This window comes from Gavia stellata, chromosome 1 (assembly GCF_030936135.1).
Source record: "Gavia stellata isolate bGavSte3 chromosome 1, bGavSte3.hap2, whole genome shotgun sequence".
NCBI lineage: Eukaryota > Metazoa > Chordata > Aves > Gaviiformes > Gaviidae > Gavia > Gavia stellata.
This window is the reverse complement of record NC_082594.1, coordinates 104,919,850-104,929,517: the sequence shown is the minus strand read 5'-3', so window position 1 is coordinate 104,929,517 and position 9,668 is coordinate 104,919,850.

Sequence of the window (9,668 nt, the reverse complement as noted above, 5' to 3'; positions counted from 1 at the left end):
CTCTTTCCTTTTTACAGTAAAAGAAAGTAGTAACATCCATGTTTCTTTGTCTCCCAAAATACACTTTAGTGACTTAACTGCATTAGGTGGAGGCTAGATATCTCATTAGATTAGGTACATGGCATTCCTTTTTCTGTTATCCTGGGAAGCAATATGTCTGGGAAGTACTACGTACATCAGTATGTAGCCTCCAATTCTTAATATCCTGGTAGCATTAAAGGTGAGTGAAGCACTGAAAATTTTCAAGCTATCAGAAAACAATGAAAAATCGAAAGGGAACAGAGATCAGTGAACTTTTCCACGCTGAGTAAGTAGCTGAATACCAGTTCCACAAGTACTGTGTTAAAGGTAGACTGGAATGGGCTTTGACCCAAGCAGGCTGAGGAAGTTACTGAGCAAGTATTTTTGGTGACAGGATGGGCATATACAGTCAGTATCTCTCTAACTCTTGCTATCTATGTTGTGCCAGCATAATAAGTTGTTTTCTTTTTTTGAGGAGGAGAAAAGGAGGGGATAGATTGAACTATATTTCAGTCAGATTAGTTTCCCATTACATCCCTCTGTGTACTAGTAAAGCATTTGCCACAAAATAATCTAAGGGATAATGCAGGAAAGAATACATGGCTGGAAAAAGGGGAGATTGCTTAAACAGGAGCCCAAGAACCACAGAAAAAATCAGGTCAGTAAAGGCTTTACAGATTCCCGTACCAACACTCAATTTAGACTAGAGAAGAAGCAGTGTTACAATTAAATAAAACAAACAACAAAACTTCAAACTATATCTATTCTTATGAGTATGGCTGACTGCATGTCTCTGTGAAGCTTGACAGCCATCAACTCTATTACACACATACGCATCTGAAGAATAAAGACAATGTTTTCCCCTTTATAACAACAAAACCAAAATGCTTCTGGTTCTCATTGTAGTGAATATACAGAGAAAGGCACCTCCCAAAGGCTGATTTTGAAGACCTGAGGTTTGACTCACCACCTGTAGTTGCTTATTAAAAGGCACATATTTAAAAGGTTACATTTTGTAGCCATTCAGAGCATTCACTAGACTTTGACACTGTTCCTAAATTACATCCAATGTACGAACCATACCAGGTAATTCCAGACTACGAGCTTGTTCCTGTTCATGATGATAGCAAAATGCTGAGGAACACTTATCGCCCTTTTTTCCCCAAGGGCGGTTCACCGATTTGAAGAATATACAGTACTGAAGGATGTAGGCCTACAATGAGAGATAAGCAAGAAGATAGCTTAGTCAAGGTCATACAAATTCTTGTAAGTATAGCAGTGAATTTTAGGCAGCTAACTCATCCTTCTGGCTTAAACAAGTTTTTGAAGTATTCCTGTGTGGCTTGTAAGATCTTTTGTTGCCTTTCCCTGTGCTGGCTGTTGAGACTAGTCAGCAAAAAAAAAAGTTTAAGTTAGCGCCAATTGTGATAGGAGTTTTGGGAAACACGATTATTAATGAGTATTTATATGGTCTGTGTATAGATTCACTCCTTCTAATGAGAATATCAGATTTTCAGATGTGAAGCGAGCTTTAGCCTGTATTCTTATCTGATTTTAGTTTAAGACTGAAATCTATGGATGTGAAACTTAAATGCCTGGAAATTAAAATACAGCTGTCTGTGCTATAATCACAGAACTGTATAGAGAAATGTTTTCATTAATTCCTGATCTGCCTGTTTTGACAGCAGCTTAGTTGTCTGATAACGCAACGAGACAAATTAAATCCTGCTTCAGGCAGTACACAGACCACATTACTCAAAAAGAGAAATTAAAAACTGTTGAACATCTGTTATTACTGTGAATTTAATCTGTAGAACAAGTTCATTATTTTACTTCACATATTTAACTTTATTATTGAGGAAAAAGAGAACGCCTTGTGGTTAGAACACTGGTTTTGGGAAAAAAATTCTGTTCCTTATTCTCCTATTTGCCTTTGATTCCTAAGTGACTTTATGCGAGTAAGTTAGTCTCTTTGTACCTTAGCTATCCCATCAGCACAATGGGAATATTATTACTGCTCACTTCATGAGGTGCTGGGAATATTAATTAATTTCAAATTTGCCCCATCTGAAAATGGCACAAACTTCTTCCCTCTCTGAAAAGGACTTTGAGACTAATGAATTAAAAGTACTGTATATGGAGCCAAGCATCAATAATTTTTTGATGGCAGAGAGAAAAATTATAGCAGAACTTTCAAATGTGACGGAAATCATATCATATATTTCACTAGCCTGGATAGTGTCTCTTTTAACTATAAGATATTTAGGCACAAACTTACTTTAAATAATGCAAATAACACAAAATGGCTTAGCTTTACTGAATAGTTTTGAGATGGATTATCATCAAGTTCATTGATGAGACATTGGAACATAATTTCTGCAGTATTGCATGTGGTTTACTTTCCTGGATATATGATATTCGTAACAAAAACTAATAGTTGCATGACACAAAGAAATTTAACATACCTTTCAAGACTTCTGTTTTGTAGTTTACCCCACATACACAGAGTTGATGGTCTGCAGTCTTGATCACACAAAGCAGCCAAGCACCCACACAGCAGGGTGAGTGAGACTCACGGAGGAATAAGGCTTATTAGCATGCGTATAGCACTGCAGTGGTGCTCTATATTGCTGTCAGAGCTTGCTCTACTGTGTTTACACAGTGCTCTGCCAAGCTGAGTTGATATATCATTTAAAGTTGGCACTACTTGCAGTGTTTCTGCACCATGTGCCATTGCACGCTGGGGACAAGTACCCCAAGAACTCCACAGGAAGGAGGAACCAGGCAATGCAGTTGCACTGGGATAAAAAGGAAGAATCGTTTTTGAACTGAAAACACACAGAATCTTTTAGTGGCTAATTTAAGTCATTGAACACCACTCCCACCATGCACATAATGCATACCTGTATGCTGCTTTATTGACATGTTTCTTCTGATTGATTGCAAACTTGAGCTAGAGCTGGGCAGCACAGTTCAGAGGATTCTCACAGAGGTAAAGTGCACTCTTTCAATGCAGATAAATGGAGTTAAACTATGAATCTTTGCAGTATAAAAAATAATTAGCCCCATTTTGTAGCAGAGAATTACTGAAGATTGAATCTACCCATAGATCAGAAAATGAAACTGTTTGCAACAAAAACCAAAACAGACACTCCAGAGATGTAAAGGGAATCAAACAAGTCATAAATATGAAGGACAGAAAAAAGAAAACTAAATTTAGGAAGCGGTATGAAAATAGTAGTGTGCAATTGTATCATGAAGAGGGTCTTCAGTCTTGATGGAGAGTACAAATCTAATGCACACCTTCTAATTGGATTCTTGAATACATTCATCTGAATTGGCTTGATATGATTAAATCCAGCTATGTTTTGACTCTGTGTTACACATGGTATAGACATGCTAGCAAAATAATGTAAATGCAAATAAATGGAAATCTGTTTTGGAAGATGGAGACACTGGTGCCTTACAGAAGCAAAGACCATGACTTAATCAGAATCACAGCAAGCAAGTTTAAATAATCTGTCCAGTAAAAAATACAATAATGATACACATCATTTTATATATCTTATAAAGAATGGGAAAGCTATAAATGACATTGCAAAATAGCAGATACGGATATTCATAGACAAGGCTACTTTCTACTCCATGTATTTGCTGTTCAATCACTAACACGTAGTAATCCAAAGGAAACCAGTAGAAAGACTGCTGTAGATACCTATGCAATGAGATTTGGCCTTGCAAAAAAGAATAGATGACTTCCAAGAGAAATGGTCTTTCATAAATCTTGAGCATAGGCTCTGAGACATTTCTCTAAGCAAAATAAAATTTACATCAATCTGATTTCCTATGTAGTTTACTGTAATAGATATATACTGTCTTTCTCAAAATACTGCTACTACTCCTACAGCTCTGCAGAATATTATATAGGATTTCATAATGAATGGTGTCATCAGCTGAAGAACACAGGACCACATGGGATAACATTTTTGGAACAAATCATCATCCGTAAAGGATGGATGAAGCATTATGACGAGTCTCCAGTGTTTGTTATAATGCTGCTTTCAAAAGGAGCAGGATATCTACAATGAACTCCTTGTTTCAAGTGAACTAACCACACTCCTACAGCCTTTTCTTTGTTTCAAAATGTAGACATGAATCAAACTCTGGAGATGTAATAAAGAACTGGCACTCTTTCTTCCTTCCTCCTGCTCCCGCCCCCAATCTCCACCTTTTTTTTATTGTCGAATCTCAAAACTTCAGTTTCCTTAAAGAAATGTCTGTATTAACAGATCATTTGACAATAAATGATGATATGTCACATCTTGCTACTTTATTTGCCATTTCAGACACTTGCAAGCAGAGCCAAATTACATCCTCTTCCTCAGAAACACTCGGATAACTTCCATTCCTACCTCCTCACTGAATGAACTTAAATGCTTCCTGGACAGTGAAAAAAGATAGTAGATTTAAACATGTATATTGTGTCTATAAACACATTTACTATCTGTCCTATATAATAATTAGTTTTGGCCATATCTCCCTAAATCTCTGTGCTCTCTGGGAAATTGTTTTTCCACATAAAATCAGAGTGCTCATCCCTTTTCAATGGCTACACTCACTGTTAATCTTTTTATGAGCTTTTGAGGAGTCTGGCAATTATTTGGCCATTCATAAGAGTAACAGCTGATCTGAAATGAAATAGGAGGGAAAAAAGCAACTATTTCAGGAAAATTTAAATGCTTTTTTAGCTTAATTCTTGATATTTTAGCTGATAAATTACCAAAACCTGCTACAACAGGAAGGCAGAGGTACAGAAAAGCATTCTTTATGCAACATGCTGTGAGACTGTTGTCAGAGCCTGAACTTTGTCCATGGGTTCTTGAGCCCCTGGTGTCTCACCTATCCACGTCTGTTCTGAAGTCAGCTTTCTATTTCCTCTTGTACTCTTTATATCATATAAGCACATTTGAGCCCAGTTCTTTATTTTAAATCCTAACACCCTCACCACTGCATTAGACCCCTGACTTCTCCATTGGCAGCTAATGGAGCATACCTCAATCAGACTTGCTAACTCCGAAGCTAAGTTGGCCTTGGGCATCTCTTGCTAAAGCAGTGACCAGGAAGAGCTTAATATCATAAAATACTTACAGGTTTGTCAGGAAAATGTTGTCTTTATTTTTTTGAAATATCCTAAATAGACACTAGTGCTGGTGCTTTACCTGTATACATAGTTACATTTACTGGCAAGCCATGCTAATTTCTTTTCTGTGAGGACTTTTGTTCAATAGTGTACAGGCAACCAACACAAATAGACACATAAGCTACAACCTCTGCTTTTGTAGCCATTCCAAAATCAGCCAGGAAGACTGCAATCATTGCTTCTTTATCTTCTTCCTCTCATGTGGTTCAAAATGATGCCTGTATTTTGCATGCAGTGTACAGCAACCGGCTAGTCATGATAGCCTGTTCCTTCAGCATCTGCTCCTTCAAGAGCACTGCGCAGTGACGGTGGCTGAAGCGGACCAGTTATTAACCTATTGACATTAGGAACAGCTTTCCCTCTCTTGATACTGCAGCAGGAACCCTTCTAAGCCAGTGGGTGTGTTGGGAGTATGAAAAGGACTCTTGAGGAGCACAAGAGGGGCTGTAGCTATGACTGACTGAACCTACCCAGGCACACACACGCCCTGGAGTTTTAGTGTAAGCAGGCTCTGGCTAAGAGATGTACCTGTGTACTCTTTACCTAAGTATGAATCAGCTGAGACCTACCTTGTACTGATATTTTATGTACTCAGTGAAATAAAAGAAAAAACATTTGTTAAAAGGATAACATTTTCTAGCATCTGGGACAGTTTCTGACCCAGTTTTATTCTGACACAATATAAAGCTGCCCTCATAGCAAACGACTAGTTGTGGTAACTGGCAGGGGACCAAGGGTGACCAGTTTTTTCTATACACAAGAAAAAGTGACTGTACACCTTAGAAAAGCAATGTTTATGCACTTAAATAATTTTTCCTCTCTACCCGAAGTATTCTGGTTCTTCAGGAGTTATGAAGTACAACTCTCTAGTGACTGGCTTCTACTCTTGAGCTTATGTTGTACTATTATGATACTGAAGCTTTGAGGCTTCTTTGCTGGTATTTATGTCCAAGAATGTTTTAGGCCGACCTCCAGCTATGACTGAAGCTCTAGAAATATTTCACTGGACAATAAACCTTTTCCTTTACTTTTTAACTGTAGTATTTCACTAAAATGCATTAGCAAAACATGTTCAAATTCTCAATGTATGCTAGTGTTTATTCCCAAACAGTTAAGCTTTTAGAGAAAATAATATGGAAACTTTTCTGGCCATCCATTAAAGAAGTGAAGATGAGTAAAGAAATATCAGCTAACTGATACTGTGGGCTAAATTTCAAGTACCAGAGTCAGTTATTCCCTTTTAGAGAAACTTATGGTACAAACATATAAGAGGAAATTAAAGAAATTGGTGATGACAATAAATTTCACCACATGGAAAAAAAAACCCTATAAAATTTCAATATAAATTCTTTCTGATGTAGACTCCAGGCAGATATTACTGTTCAGTGGTTGCCACATCAAAGCTATAGAACCAGATTTGCTTCCATGAACATTTTTTGTAGAGCTATGAAACTGCTGCTTTCCTCCCTAAAATGGAAGCATTTTACTATTATCCAGAATCCTTTTTGGAGGCACAGACATTTTCTGTGTGTTTGTCCAATTCTTCGTAGTTCTGATTAAGTATTGCCACCCATTGTATGTCACACTATATAATAAGATATTCGTCCCTCAGATTTCACTGTCTGCACACCCTTCTTTGAATCTAATCTGTTTTAACATAATTAACTCCAAAAGAGATTTAGTACATTGGCAAGTTATATAAAGGAGCAGTTGATTGTTAAAGAAGATGACAGACAATTCTTGATGCATATGCTTCCAAGCAGCAACTCTACATAAAATCTTATATAATTACAATAAAACAGGGGTGTATCATCCATAGCTATCCATCACTCCACAGATTTTTTTAGCTGTGGCATCAGCTTAGAATTACAATAAGCCCTATTTTCAACTCCGTGCAATATATTCAGTATTCCACATGAAACAGAAAAGGAGCATTTGGGCATTTCCGAAAGAGAAATAAGTTACCCCAACTGAACGTTCAAAGAATAGCACTGCCTCGCAGAAAAAAAACATTTTTTTTCCCTTTGCTAGATTACTGCAGAATACATCTTTAACCAGCCATCAAACTAAATACACATCATCTAGCATTACTTCAAGTTCCTCAGAGTGTTTCCAACTTGAACCCAGTTAACTGCAGTTCACCTCTTGGAAAAGAGTTACTCTTTTGCCTTAAATGTCTTTGCCATGAATCACAGGTGGATACTTGCAACCGCTATTTGTTTTGAAAGCAGAGAATGTTTCTCTACTGAGCTCTGTGTGAAGTAGTTCAAACAGTCTCTAATATGAGCTACATGTAAGTTAATTTACTACTGCAGGCCAGACCCCTAAATTACCAGGGCTTTGCAGCTATAGGAAACATTGTGTTCTTCAAGGCTGGCCAAAGAAACCAGCTTAAACACATCAGCATTACTTACTTGACGTTCTCCCTTCTTTTCCTCATTATATGTTTTAAACACAAGATTAAAGGCTCATTAACAAAAATTTGTAGGATGAGGGCCTGAACATGTGCTTGTACATACCTTTTGTAATTATAAGCTAAATAGAATCCCTACTGAATACCTTCAAATGAAAAAATGAGGAGAGAAAAATCTCTGTTTTGAAGAAAGGCATGAGAAACAACGTTGCTGAAGTAGCAAACAGAAAAAAAAACCCCAACCAATCCCAAGAGAGTGATTTGTTGTTTTTTAATCCCGAGGGTAAGTAATCCGTTAGAACAATTTTACTAAGGACATAGTTAATTTTGTCTTACTTGAAGTGTTAAGATCAAGATATATTTCTGCAAGACATGCTGTATCTCATCCCACAGTTATGGGCTGAACATACCATGGAGTTCAGATAGAGTGAGTTTGTCACCTTTTTTGTGTCAAAGATCACATTCTTTGGCCTTCCTGGTCTTAATATTTCTACATTTTTGAGTACAATTGTCTTTAAAAGGACACAAGTCTCTAAACTAAAATTTTAGTTGGTAGTTCTCATAGCTTTCTGCAGAATACACTTCCTGACAAAACCCGTACAGCCAAAAGCAAATTTGAATATACTCTGCAGTCCGCTTTACAACTTAGAAAGCTGTTTTTATTATTAAGAAACCTAGATCCTCCACAACTGAACTACTGGGGGGCATTTGGATAGTTTATGGTCATTGCTTATTAATCAGTAGAAGTTGGAGATTTTGTGGTGGTGTTTTGTGTTTTTGTTAAAAGACTTACGGAGGGAAAAAAGTGTAAACCCATACAACTGTCCTAATCTTTCATAAAATTTGCTTGCTTTTAAATCCCTTTTGCACTCATACCTATATACAGGCAAACTAATTTACCTTTTTCTCTCCATGGTTTTCATGAAACTATCCCGAAGAAATCAAAGAGGAGTAGAACTTCTGGGCCATAGTAGGACTCGATTCTTTTCCCAAAACAGAGTAGTAATGGGTGTTGCCCATTTCCAGAGAACTTTTTCCTTGCAAAGGTTTACCTCTCTTTCTCAGCACGCTTAATTTTTTCTCTGTCTTGCCAGAAATAAAAACAAATACACCTGGTATGGAAAACTTGTGTATAAATACAGGAAAACGGGATACCCCTTGGCAGTTCATGAGGAAGGTCAGACAGGCTAAATAAATAGGATACTTTTCCCTTCCACTCAAAACACGAATTGCTAAGCGTGTTATGCCTTAATCAAATTAAGGAATGAATTCTGTATTAGTCCCTGAACACCCTAATTCCAGAAAGTCTCACTTCTCCTGGGGTTCTCACCAGTTCATCCAGTTCTAGGAACCACCCTTCTAGGAGGTTCTTTTCAGTGTTTTTTACTTATGCTATTTAGCTTTCAAAATGTGACTGTTTCCTTAATTACCAAACCAATGTGAATCATAGCTTTTTTTAAGAAAAGTACTGTTCCCTTCCTCTTGGTTGGAGGGGGGACGAAACAACCTTTTAAAATGTGAGCTGTAAGCATCTGAACATTATGAGAAAAAGGAGAATAGTTTACAAATTCTCATTTTAGAAATCTCTACTTTAAGGTACTATTAAAGGCTGAGGTCTGGATCGTGATGTCTGCATGCTCAGTGTTGGTGGTAACACACAGAGTAGGCTAAATCTTGTACTGGGTCTGGCTGGGATGGTGCTAACTTCTCCATAGCAGCCTGTATGGTGCTTTGGTTTGGATTTGACTAAAACAGTGTTGATAACACACCAGTGTTTTGGCTATGACTGAGCAGTGCTTGCACAGCACCAGGGTTTTCTCTCTTTCCCACTCTGCTCCGCCAGTGAGTGGGCTGTAGGCTGGGGATGGAAAAAGAGGTTGGTAGCGGACACAGGCAGGGTAGCCAACCTGAATTGACCAAAGAGATGTTCCATACCATATGATATCATGCTCAGAAATAAAAGCTCAGGGAAACAAGGAGGAAGCAGAGATGTTTGTGGTATTGGTGTTTGTCTTCCCAAGTAACCATTACGTG